Below are 13,394 nucleotides of genomic sequence, written 5' to 3'. Positions count from 1 at the left end.
ATGACCTTTTAAACTGACTTTATTTATGTTCATGTGTGGAGACTCTAGATAAAGGGCTGGGGAGCTGTTACATTTTAATGCAGCTTCTAAGGATCCATCCTAATGTAGGATTCTGAGGAATCCAAAGAAAGAATATTCATCTAAATGGGCTTCAGATAATAGTGATGCTAAGAGCCAGTGTAATAAGGAAGTACCCTCTCAGAAATAACCAACACATCCAAAATACATATTGTCCATAGCTCTTTGGAACTATTATTATTCCTTAGAGTATGCTGTACCAGGAAGATTTCTAAGAGAAAAATAGCAGACTTGGAGAAAGGAATATCGTGTGACAACAAAAAATTTAAGTGTAATTATTATTAGGACTGCTTCCCATCTGTTTCTTTTTCTCCCATTTTCTCTAATATTTTTATGTGTATTCATTTTTATAATTAAGGAATGTTTATTTCCCAATTAATTTCTTTTGCATCTTATAAACAGGTTATCTCAAAGTAGAGTGGGGATAATTAATATTTGAGAAAGGCCATTTAAAGTACCTGGTAAACACATGCCTGGAAGAAAGGGTGTTCTAAGATGTATCCAATAATCACAGATAAGAAGAAGGTTAGGAAATCATAATTTAACATTATGACTCTAGACTTAATTTTCTTTAAAACAAAAATCAGACAAGATGTTTGCATCTTCTGCACGCCTGCCTTTGGATATATTGCCAATTTTGATATTTAGAATCCTTCTTATAATGTAAATAAAATAGAAAGTAAATCCTTTTAGAGTATAGTGCAGTAAAGATTTGCCTCTTCTAAAGTAGTTTTGGGCATTGTATCGGATTAAATAACTCTTCAGCAAGTCATGTTTCTCTGTGTTGGTTGCCAGGAAATTCAGAGGTAATAACTTTCTGTTATCAATCTCTTTGTGGTAGTGTTTCTCCCTCTGGGGGAATGTGACCTTCAACAACACAAGGACATTCAGACCCTCTGGTTAAATCTGAAAATAGGCCCTGGACATAGGAAGAGAGAAATGACTAGATATTTCAGACTTTATCCTGTCACTACTGCTATACCCTTGGTTCACCATGCCTGAACCTAGGCAAGCAGGATGTTTCCATTAAAAGAGGTAACCAAATACTGAGAGATAGCAAAGAGAAAATAAAGAATTGGTGTAAACATTAGTAGCATTTTGTCTTACAACTTGCCTGTTTCAGATTCTGCTAAAATCTATTTGCTACCAACGTCTCCGAACTCCCCCTCATTCTGCATCCTCTTCCACAAGGGAAAAGATGATCTGTCACATGTATTCTTCATTGCCTGGTGAAACTTTGGATGTTCTGATATTTCTTTTATTACATTTTTTCCTTCAATATTTTCTTGACTTCAGTCTTTATTTTCAACTTTCATGTGTGTGTTTATATTATAAAATGTTTCAAGTTACTTCTCAAGTAAAGAGAGACTAAAATACAAGTAAATTGACACAAAAATTGAGAGCCTGACTGAATTTTTTTTAAACCCTTTTTTGTTGTTGTTGGCCTCCGTGCATGGCTTGTGGGATCTCAGTTCCCTGACCAGGGATTGAACCCAGGCCACAGCAGTGAAAGCCTGGAATCCTAACCACTAGGCCACCAGAGGACTCCCTATATTTTTTTATCCTTTTTTTTTCCCAACTGAAGTACAGTTGATTTACAATGTTGTACTATTTTCCACTGTGTAGCAAAGTGGCTCAGTTATACACAAATACACATTCTTTTTTAAATATTCTTCTCCATTATGGTTTATCCTAAAAGATTGGCTATAGTTCCCTGTGCTATACAGTAGGACCTTGTTGTTTATCCATTCTAAATGTAATAGTTTGCATCTACTAAGGCCAAACTCCCAGTCCATCCCTCTCTCTCCCCCCTCCCCCTTGGTAACCAGAAGTCTGTTTTTAATGTCTGTGAGTCTGTTTCTGTTTTGTAGGTAAGTGCATTTGTGTCATATTTTAGATTCCACATATAAGTCATATCATATGGTATTTGTCTTTCTCTTTCTGACTTACTGCACTTAGTATGATAATATCTAGTTGCATCCATGTTGCTGCAAATGGCATTACTTTGTTCTTTTTTATGGCCGAGTAGTATTCCATTATATATGTGTGTGTGTGTGTGTGTGTGTGTGTGTGTGTGTGTGTGTGTGTACCACATCTTCTTTATCCATTCCTCTGTCGGTGGACATTTAGATTGTTTCCATGTCTTGGCTGTTGTAAATAGTGCTGCTGTGAACATAGGGGTGCACGTATCTTTAGGAATTATGGTTTTGTCTGGGTATATGCCCAGGAGTAGGATTGCTGGATCATATGGTAACTCTATTTTTAGTTTTCTGAGGAACCTTCATACTGTTTTCCTTAGTGGCTACACCAATTTACATTCCCACCAACAGTGTAGGAGTGTTCCCTTTTCTCCACACTCTCTCCAGCATTTGTTATTTGTAGACATTTTAATGATGGCCGTTCTGGCCGGTGTGAAGTGGTACCTCACTATAGTTTTGATTTGCATATCTCCAATAATTAGTGATGTTAAGCATCTTTTCATTTGCCTACTCGCCATCTGTATGTCTTCTTTGGAGGAATGTCTCTTAAGGTCTTCTGCCCATTTTTCCATTGGGTTTTTCTGTTGTCAAATGTATCAGCTATTTGTATATTTTGGAGATTAAGTCCTTGTGGGTCACATCATTTGCAAATATTTTCTCCCATGCCATAGGCTGTCTTTTTGTTTTGTTTTGTTTTGTTTTTTTATGGTTTCCTTTGCTGTGCAAAAGCTTGTGTGTTTGATTATCTCCCATTTGTTTATTTTTGTTTTTATTTCTGTTGCCTTGGAAGACTGACCTAAGAAAACATTGGTACAATTTATGTCAGAGAATGTTTTAGACCCTGGCTAATTTATAATGCTAATGAATGCTTCCTGAGGGGTTGAAGCCTCAGTTTCAGATTGGACTGGCAGAGCATGTAAATGCCTTATGGCTACAAAATTCCAGAGACCCTAGGAGATTTGGTCTAAAGGAGTGAACAGTTTACAGTCCATCTCCATAATAAAGAATGTAAAATTGTTTTGCATCTCTGTGAAATAGCAATTCAAAGTAAGGGTAAACTTGATCTGTTTTCTATTTCAGTGTTTCTTGCTTTACTTAATTAAGACACATATTCTCTCTCATATCCTGTTTTGTTGTTTTAGGTCGTCTATTTTGAAGTAGGTAAGAGGAGGTAGGATACAACATTCAGAAAACTGAGTCGTATATGTAAATCGTTCTTCTAGGGGCAAAGTCTGAGATTTTGTCCTGCTACTCATGCAACAGAGCTGAGAAAAATTCTATATATTCACTATATTCTAATATGTAACAATGCTACTTCATTTTAATAACTTCATCAGATCCTAATTTCTCCCTGGAAAGAGCTAGGTGACAGCATGACATTTCTCAGTGGAAGATTTTCTGTTTCTCATTGTATTAGACAATCACTACATAGTAAACTGAATGCCAAAATGGCAAAGGAGGTAAACAAGGCTATAAGCCCAGCTTTAGAATGGGGACTTTACCTTTGCTGTGATACAGAACAACAATAATCTCTTGATATTTATTATATCAAAACTGCATTATCCCTCTGGACTATTACTGTCGTAATGGGCTATACATTTGCTTCAACTTCACTTACCTCAGTGATACATCATTATTTGCTACGACTGCTGTGCTTTCCACAAGGAGAGGGAAAAAAAGTGATTAATACGTGAGTTCCATCCCTAATCAAGAGCAAGTGAGAATGCAGGGACAGAGAGCAATGTGTTCGCAATTCCAGTGTCTTTGGTGTGATTCTTTGCGTGTGTTTAAAAGACACCATCCAAAAGGGAATAAACTATTTAAAATGTGTATGTATTTTCAGACTATTATCAAAATCAATTTATTAAAAATTTAACATTACCTATATAAAATGCATGTTATTTTTAAAATATAAGTTCTATAACTTCTAAAAAATCTGATCTTCTTCAGTGCATGTGACCTTAAAATTATATATGTATGGGCTTCCCTGGTGGCGCGGTGGTTGGGGGTCCGCCTGCTGATGCAGGGGACGCGGGTTCGCGCCCTGGTCCGGGAAGAGCCCACATGCCGTGGAGCGGCTGGGCCCATGAGCCATGGCCGCTGAGCCTGCACATCCGGAGCCTGTGCTCCGCCACAGGAGAGGCCACAACAGTGAGAGGCCCGCGTACCGCAAAAAAAAAAAAAAAAAAAAAAAAAAATTATATATGTATGTATGTGTGTGCATGCATGTATGTATATATTAATATATAGAAATATGTGTGTGGAGATATATGTATATATCCAAATACATATGTGTATGTGTGTGGATATATATGCACACTATATATAATGTATCCACATGCCTACATACTTATTATTATAATGCCTTACTGCATTTAAGAATCATAAACACTGGCTGCTGATACAAAATTCCAGCCTTCATTAAATTCACTCAAACATTTGCTCATTTACTCATCCGACAACTAACTTATTCAACAAATATTTATTAAGCTTTTTGTGCAAGCCGTTAAGCTCATTGATGGATTTTAAAGTGATTAAGACTGGTGCTTGTCCAAAAAGAGGTTACAATCCATTAAAGGAGATAAGACAACTATACAAGCAACTATTATGGAAGCAAGAATAATTAAGAACCATCTGATTGGTGCCAATGGAGTACTATTCTTTCACATAAATGGAAATTGGAAAATTTTCATGGAGGAGGTGACACCTAAGGTATGTCAAACAATGAGGACAGTTCTAAAGGTTAAAGGAGAAGATTGGGACATTTAATCAGTGACTTAAGAAAATGCAAAGAGATAGGAAAGAAATTTTGGTTCAACTTAAGTGTCATCAAATTTGGTACAATGTTACCTATATTTTAGGAACTATTATGAGAGATGAAGTTAGAAGAGGCAATTAGGTTCAGATGGTAGAGGATCTTAAATGTATGGCCAAAGGGTTTAATCTTCAATTTATAAGCAGAAGGGAGTAATTGGAGTCTTCAGATCAGTGAGTAAAACGAACATACCTGGCTTTGTGGACTTAGGCTAACGGTGGCATAAACAATAGATTATTATAAGGAGAAGCCATCAAGCAGTAGGCTTGTGTCTGAGTCCACATGAAAGTGATAATAAAGGGTTGGATGATGATAGTGTGGAAATGTAAAGGAGAGGCAGCATGCATGTGTCTGTGAGCACAAACATGCATGCTTTTGGCATGGGGTTGCTGTTACAGACATAAGGAGCAGATTGGGTTTTTTTTTTTGATAGTACAGGTTTAGGAGAAGTCAATAATAAATTACTTCTAAGCATCATGCTTGGGCAACTTAGACTATAGTAATGTCATTAACAAATATTGTAGGATAGGGAAATCAAAGGAAAACAGTTATAGAGAAAAAGAGGGAAGTTCTGGACTGAAGGATGGAAATTCTCTTTACTTAGGGGTCACTTTTGTTTTATTAAAAATTGTTAGGAAGTGCTCAATACCTGTTTTATGGATGAAAACTCAGAGTTTCCTCTTGATGTGCTTCTTTTAACAATTTTTACCTTCACTTTGAAATTATCAATATTGAATCTAATGTACTGAAACTTATCTATTGTTTTATATGTGTCTCACCATTCCTCCACGGAAATCCCCAAAAAGCCCAAGTGGGAATTATTTTACAGATGCATGTTTTACACCTTTTCAAGGGGTAAACCACTTAAAAGGATCCTAAAACCAGAGAGGCCCAGAGGCAATGTTCTCAGAGCCCACCCCATTTCACAGTTGGCCCTTGTCTTACTTTCCCTTTATTTTCCTTCCTTATCATGCTGCTTCTGAATCTACTGTTGAGCTCTTTTTGTACTTTTGGGCCAATCTTCCTGAGCCAATCCTGTAGAGTATGAGAAGCACAGTAAGAGCTAAAGTAGGACCAATGTGCCAACGTGTTATCAGGACCACATTCCTTTTGGAGGTTTTCAGTGAGAATACATTTCCTTGCCTTTTCAGCTTCTGGAGACTACACACATTCTTGGTACATGCCCCTTCCTCCACCTTTGAAGGCAGCAAAGTGGCATCTTCAAAGCTCTCTCTAACCCTCCTGTCACCCTCTTCCACCTATGAGGACTCTTTTGATTGCATGGTACCTGCTTGAATCATCCAAGATTATCTTCCCATCTCAGGATCCTTAAATTAATCACCTTTGTAAAGCCCTTTTGCGATGCAAAATAACAGTTTCAAGGATTAAGACTTGGATATCTTTGAGGTGGAGGTAGGGGCATTATTCTGCCTGCCACTTAGAATCCTTATTGGTAGAACCCAGGAATCTGCATGTTCATGAGCTGTCCAGGTGAGTTTGTGCAAGTATGGAGGCTTGAGCTGTCAAAAGATTGTAAAGCCAGGCTTGTGGTCTCTTTGGCAATGTAATTCCTTCTAAAGTGTAGTACATTTCATAACTAGTACTTCCAATCAGTTCCATGTGCTATTCTCCATCGTCAAATTACCTTTCTAGAAATAGATATTGTGTCTCCATTATTTTTCTGATTCCTTGCCCTATCTCTGCCTCTCTAGCTCTTGTCTCAAAACCATCTGAAACATAGGCTGGGAAGGAGAGGAAATAGCCTTAGCTCCCACTGTTTGGGAATTAGGAGCATTTGGTTCTCCAGCTGTGCAAGGAAGTACCCCGACTTTCCATTTTCCCTTCTGTATATGCCCTCAAACCTGCAAATTTTTGCTTGAGTTCACCTTACATGGAATATCTTAACTAAAAGCAGGAAGCCAAAGTCAATGCTACACATTCCCAGCCACTTTTTCTAGAGCTGCAAGCAGTCACATGATCTGCCACGTAAGTTAGTAAAGTTAGTACAGGTGACTGTTGCACCTAATGCAAGACCAAGCTTTGTTAAATTTCAGAGTATGCTATCCATTTCAACAGTTCCAGTCATCCAGCAGTACGCCAGTGTCTTATATCTCTGTTATTAGAGCAGCATCTCACTTCAAGATGCCTATTTCTATCTTAAATAGAGTAAGCAAGACTGCAGCAGCAAATAGACCAAAAATATGGGTGTGGCTCATTACAATAGAAGTATATTGCTTTATGATAGTCTGATGCAGATGTTCCCGGTCATCAGTGGTTTTCCTCCACACAGGGATTTAGAGACCTAGGTTCTGTCCACCTTGTGCCTCCAGCATCCTTAAAGTTCTCATCCTGATCTGCATCCAACCAGTAGAAGAAGAGAACAAGGGAAGAACAGAAAAAATAATGCATATCATTTCCACTCACATTAAACTGGGTAGAACTTGGTGTCATGAGTTAATGGCCTATCTAATTTCAATTAAATCAGGCAAATGTAATCTAGGCATATTTAGAGGAAGAAGAAATAGATTTGGCTTTTTTTTTTTTTGGTAAACAGCTAACAGTCTCTCTCATATCATCAAATGATTATTTATATGTCTTCATTTAGGTTATTTCTTGTAGCTTGTAAATAAATAGAAACTTTTTTCAGTTCATGTAAATCTATCTGTAATATATTTCATATAGTCCTAGACACATAAAAAAATTTAACAAATCTATTCTGATAATTTTTTTAAGAAGTTGGGTCAGACTCTGGTTTCTAAAAAGGTAAGGGAAAAGAAAAAAACTTTCCAGTCTGGTCTCCAGAAACATTCTTCCCTGAAGTCCCACAAATGCCGTAAGCTCACACTATGAATTGCTACTCACAGAATGACCTCCTGAAGTCTGTTGCAGGACAGAGATTCTCTAAATTACCAGAATCACTAGGAAACAAAATTAACAACGTGTGTCTAATTAGAAAGGGTCATTCCAGTCTACCTAGCTCCTTACCTTCTCCTTTGAGTTAGTCCCAGGTGTTCTGGAGGTGCAAATATAGATTTAGGGATTGGAAGTGTGCTTGGGGGTACCATCACATTTTAGCATTTATTCTCTGTCTAACCTTATTGAATCACTTGATTCTTTATACATTCTGTTAGTTTCTTATGCCTATTGTAACAGATTGTCACAAACTTGGTGGCTTAAAACAATAGAAGTGTATCCTCTCTCTCACAGTTTTGGAGGCCAGGAGTTTGAATTAAGTATCACTGTGCTGAAATCAAAGTGTTGGCAGTGCTGTACTCTCTCCAGAAGCTCTAGAAGATAATCTGTTCCTTATTTCTTCCAGTTCTAGTGACTTCCAGCATTCCTTGTCTTTGGCCACATCATTCCAATTTTAAAACCTCTCTGCTCTGTCTTCACATCATCTAATTCACTGTGTGCAGTGAAATCTCTTTGCTTCTCTGTTATATGGATACTTACTATTGCGTTTAGGGCCCACCCAGCTAATCCAGGATAATCTTCCCATCTCAAGAGCCCTATTTTAATTACATCTACACGGACTTTTTCCCAAATATGGTAACACTTAAACAGGTTCCAGAGATTAGGACCCAGTATGTTGAGGAGACCATTTTTTTAGCCTTTCACAGTTTATTATCTCCTTTCCAATGAATCACATCTGTCCCTCTTGCAAAATGCTTTCATTCCATCCCAACTTCCCCCCAAATCTCAACCCATTATAGTATCAACTCAAGTCTAAAGTCTTGTCTAATTTTCATTAACTCCAAAGTCTCAAATATCATCTAAATAATTCAGTCAAGTATGGGTGAGACTCTGGGTATGATTTATTACGGGGTAAAATTCTTCCCCAACTGCAGACCTCTGAAGCTAGAAAACAAGTTATCTATTCCCAAAATACAATAGTGGGGCATGTATAGTACAGCAGTTATAGCCATTCCCATTCTAAAAGGGAGAAAATTAAAAAAAAAAAAAAAAGATGTCATCAGTTTCAAGCAATTTTAAAATCCAATCGGGAAAATTCCATTAGGTTTCAAGGCCTAGAAATTAATCCTCTGTGGCTTACAGTTCTGCCCTCTGTACCAACAGCTCAAGTGTTTGCCTTCAGAGTCATTCTTTCATTTTCTTGAAGTGTAGCACGTGTTTGCAGCAGATTGGTTTTATAAACCTGTTTCATGCCTGTAGAATTTTAGAATTCTGACAGTCTTTTTTCACTTCATATTGTCTCTGCCCTGATCAGGTTAAACTGGTAATATTTCTGCTGATATGACATTCCCCAAAACCTAAAAGTCTCCTATGTATGTTATGAGAATTAACAGCATTAGACAAGAGGGTTGACCACAGATCTTTCCTAGATAATCACATCTCTATTCCTGGTTTTTGTTGAGATGGCTGAGTGGGTCCATGCCTAATTTCTTCACCACTAGCAAACGGTTGGCCTTCCCTCCAGAACATGCTTCCCTAAAAGTGAATGTCCTAATTTTAGCATCTTCTGCAGTCTGTTAGGTTCAGAACTTTCAGTATCAGCAAGCGATGGTTACTTTTTCCCCAATAGTCCTTTCCTCAACTTATCTTTTTCCTCTCACGTTTTACCATGAGCAGCAAGAAGAAGCAAGAATGCATATTCAACACTTTGCTTAAAAATCTCTTCAGCTAAATATCCAAGTTTATTACTTACAAATTCTGCTTTTCAGCAACTGTAGGACACAATTCAGTCAGACTTTTTTGGCCACAATATAAAAAAGGTCTCTTTTTACTCCAGTTTCCAATAACATTTTCCTTATTTCCTTCTGAGTCTTCAATGACAACACCTTTAATGTTCATATTTCTACCAACATTCTATTATGATATGTGTATTCTCTAAGATGATAGAGTCTTTCTCTACTGTGTTCTTCACTTCCTCCTGAGCCCTCACTGGCAGAGTCTTTAACATCTGATAGATGTTAATTGATAATCTAATAGATTATCAATAGTCTATTTAGGCAGGGAGGGGACTGGGCTTGGCTGTGTGAAGACAGTCTGAAGGCGGCTAGTGCACCACAGCTAGCCAGGAGGGAGTTCGGAAAAAGTCTGGACCTGCCGGAGAGGCAAGAAACCACTCTTCGGGGTTATGCGAGGAGAGGGGATTCCTGCTCTGTGTGCCCATAGAACGCAGAGCACCGCCTAAGTGAGCTTCAGAGACAGGTGTGAGCCATGACTATCAGCTCGGACCCCAGGGTTGAGCATGAACTGCTAATGCTGCCACCACTGCCACCAAGAATCCTGTGTGCAAGCGCAGGTCACTACCCACACCCCCCCGGGATCCTGTGCAGCATGCCACTGCCAGGGTCCCGTGACCCAGGGACAACTTCCCTGGGAGAACACAGGGTGCACTTCAGGCTGTTGCAACGTCATGCTGGCCTCTGCCACCGCAGGCTCAGCCTGCATTACAGTATGACTACCGTAACCCTCCCTCTCCCCAGCCTGAGCGAGCAAGAGAATCCTAACCAGCCGCTGTTTTAAACCCCTCCTGTCTGGATGGGGAACAGATGCCTGAGGGAGGCCTACATGCAGAGGTGGGGCCAAAACCAAAGCTGAACCCCAGGAGCTGTGCGAACAGAGAAGAGGAAGGGAAATTTCTGCATGCAGCCTCAGGAGCAGCAGATGAAATCCCCGCAATTGGCTTGATAAACCCTGCATGTGTGGAATACCTGAATAGACAACGAGTGGTCCGAAAATTAAGGCGGTGGAGGTCGGGAGCAACTGTAGACCTGGGGTTTGCTTTCTCCATCTGATTTGTTTTTGGTTTTCTGCTTATCTTAGTTTAGTTTTTAGTGCTTGTTATCATTGGTGGATTTGTTTATTGGATTGGTTGCTCTCTTCCTTTTTTTTTAACTTTAAAAAATTTTTTTTTCCTTTTTTCTCTTTTTGTGTGTATGTATATCTTTCTTTGTGTGATTTTGTCAGTTTAGGTTTAGTTTTACCATTTGTTCTAGGATTCCGTCTGTTCTTTTTTATTTGTTTTTTCCTTTTTATGAGTGTGTGTGTATGTTCCTTTTTGGATTTTTTCTGTTTAGTTTTGCTTTTACCATTTGGTTTGGGGTTCTATCTGTTCAGTATTTTTTTTTCCTTCCTTTTCTTCGGAGCTGTGTCGCTAGCAGGGTCTTGGTGCTCCAGCCGGGTGTCGGGCCTGAGCCTCCGAGGTGAGAGAGACAAGCCTAGGACATTGGACCACCAGGAACATCCCGGTCCCGCATGATATCAATCAGAGAGAGCGCTCCCAGAGATCACCATCTCAACACTAAGACCCAGCTCCACCCAATGGACAAGCTCCAGTGCTGGACGCCCCATGCCAAAAAACTAGCAAGAAAGGAACACAACCCCACCCATTAGCAGAGAGGCTGCCTAAAGTCATACTAAGTTCACAGACACCCCAAAACTGACCACCGAACATGGCCCTGGTGACCAGAAAACAAGAACGAGCCCCAACCACCAGAGCACAGGCACCAGTGTCCTCCACCATGAAGCCTACACAAGCCACTGAACCAACCTCACCCACTGGGAGCAGGCACCAAAAATAACGGGAACTATGAACCTGCAGCCTGCAAAAAGGAGACCCCAAAACAGTAAGGTAGACAAAATGAGAAGACAGAAGTATGCAGTAGATGAAGGAGAAAGGTAAAAGCCCACCAAAACAAACAAATGAGGAGGAAATGCAGTCTACCTGAAAAAGAATTCAGAGTAATGATACCAAAGATGATCCAAAATCTCAGAAGGAGAATGGAGAAAATACAAGAAAAGTTTAACAAGTACCTAGAAGAACTAAAGAGCAAACAATGACGAACAACACCATAAATGAAATTAAAAATACTCTAGAAGGAATCAATTGCAGAATAACTGAAGCAGAAGGACGGATAAGTGACCTGGAAGATAAAATACTGGAAATAACTGCCACAGAGCAAAGTAAAGAAAAAAGAATGAAAAGAATTGAGGATAGTCTCAGAGACCTCTGGGACAACATTAAACACAGCAACATTCGAATTATAGGGGTCCCAGAAGAGGAAGAGAAAAAAAAAGGGGCTAAGAAAATATTTGAAGAGATTATAGTTGAAAACTTCCCTAACATGGGAAAAGAAATAGTCAATCAAGTCCAGGAAGAGCCCAGAGTCCCATACAGGATAAATCCAAGGAGAAACACGCCAATACACATATTAACCAAACTATCAAAAGTTAAATACAAAGAAAAAATATTAAAAACAGCAAGGGAAAAACAACAAATAACATACAAAGGAATCCCCATAAGGTTAACAGCTGATCTTTCAGCAGAAACTCTGCACGCCAGTAAGGAGGGGCGGGACAAATTTAAAGTGATAAAAGGGAAAAACCTACAACCAACATTACTCTACCCAGCAAGGATCTCATTCAGATTTGATGGAAAAATTAAAACCTTTACAGAAAAGCAAAAGTTAAGAGAATTCAGCACCACCAAACCAGCTTTACAACAAATGATAAAGGAAATTCTCTAGGTAAGAAACACAAGGGAAGGAAAAGACCTACAGAAATAAACCCAAGTGTTTCCCTGGTGGCGCAGTGGTTGAGAGTCCGCCTGCCGATGCAGGGGATATGGGTTCGTACCCTGGTCTGGGAAGATCCCACATGCCGCGGAGCAGCTGGGCCTGTGAGCCATGGCCGCTGAGCCTGCACGTCCGGAGCCTGTGCTCTGCAATGGGAGAGGCCACAACAGTGAGAGGCCCACGTACCACAAAATAATGAATAAATAAATAAAATAAATAAACCCCAAACAATTAAGAAAATGGTAATAGGAACATACATATCGATAACTACCTTAAATGTAAATGCATTAAATGCTCCAACCAAAAGACACAGAATGGCTGAATGGATACAAAAATAAGAACTGTATATGTGCTGTCTACAAGAGACCCACTTCAGACCTAGGGACACATGCAGACTGAAAGTGAGGGTACAGAAAGAGATATTCCATGCAAATGGAAATCAAAAGAAAGCTGGAGTAGCAATACTCGTATCAGACAAAATAGACTTTAAAATAAAGGCTATTACAGCAGACAAAGAAGGACTCTACATAATGATCAAGGGATCAATATATGAAGAAGATATAACAATTGTAAATATTTAGGCATGCAACATAGAAGCACCAGAATACATAAGGCAAATGCTAACAGCCATAAAAGGGAAATCGACAGTAACACAATCATAGTAGGGAACTTTAACACCCCACTTTCACCAATGGACAGATCATCCAAAATGAAAATAAATAAGGAAACACAAGCTTTAAATGATACATTACACAAGATAGACTTAATTGATATTTATAGAACATTCCATCCAAAAACAACAGAATACACTTTCTTCTCAAGTGCTCATGGAACATTCTCGGGGATAGATCATACCTTTAGTCACAAATCAAGCCTCGGTAAATTTAAGAAAGTTGAAATCATATCAAGTATTGTTTCCGACCACAACACTAGGAGACTTGATATCAATTACAGGAAAAAAATACTGTAAAAAACGCAGAC

Source organism: Orcinus orca, chromosome 14 (genome assembly GCF_937001465.1).
Source record: "Orcinus orca chromosome 14, mOrcOrc1.1, whole genome shotgun sequence".
NCBI classification, from domain to species: Eukaryota; Metazoa; Chordata; class Mammalia; order Artiodactyla; family Delphinidae; genus Orcinus; species Orcinus orca.
This window is presented reverse-complemented; position numbering follows the sequence as displayed.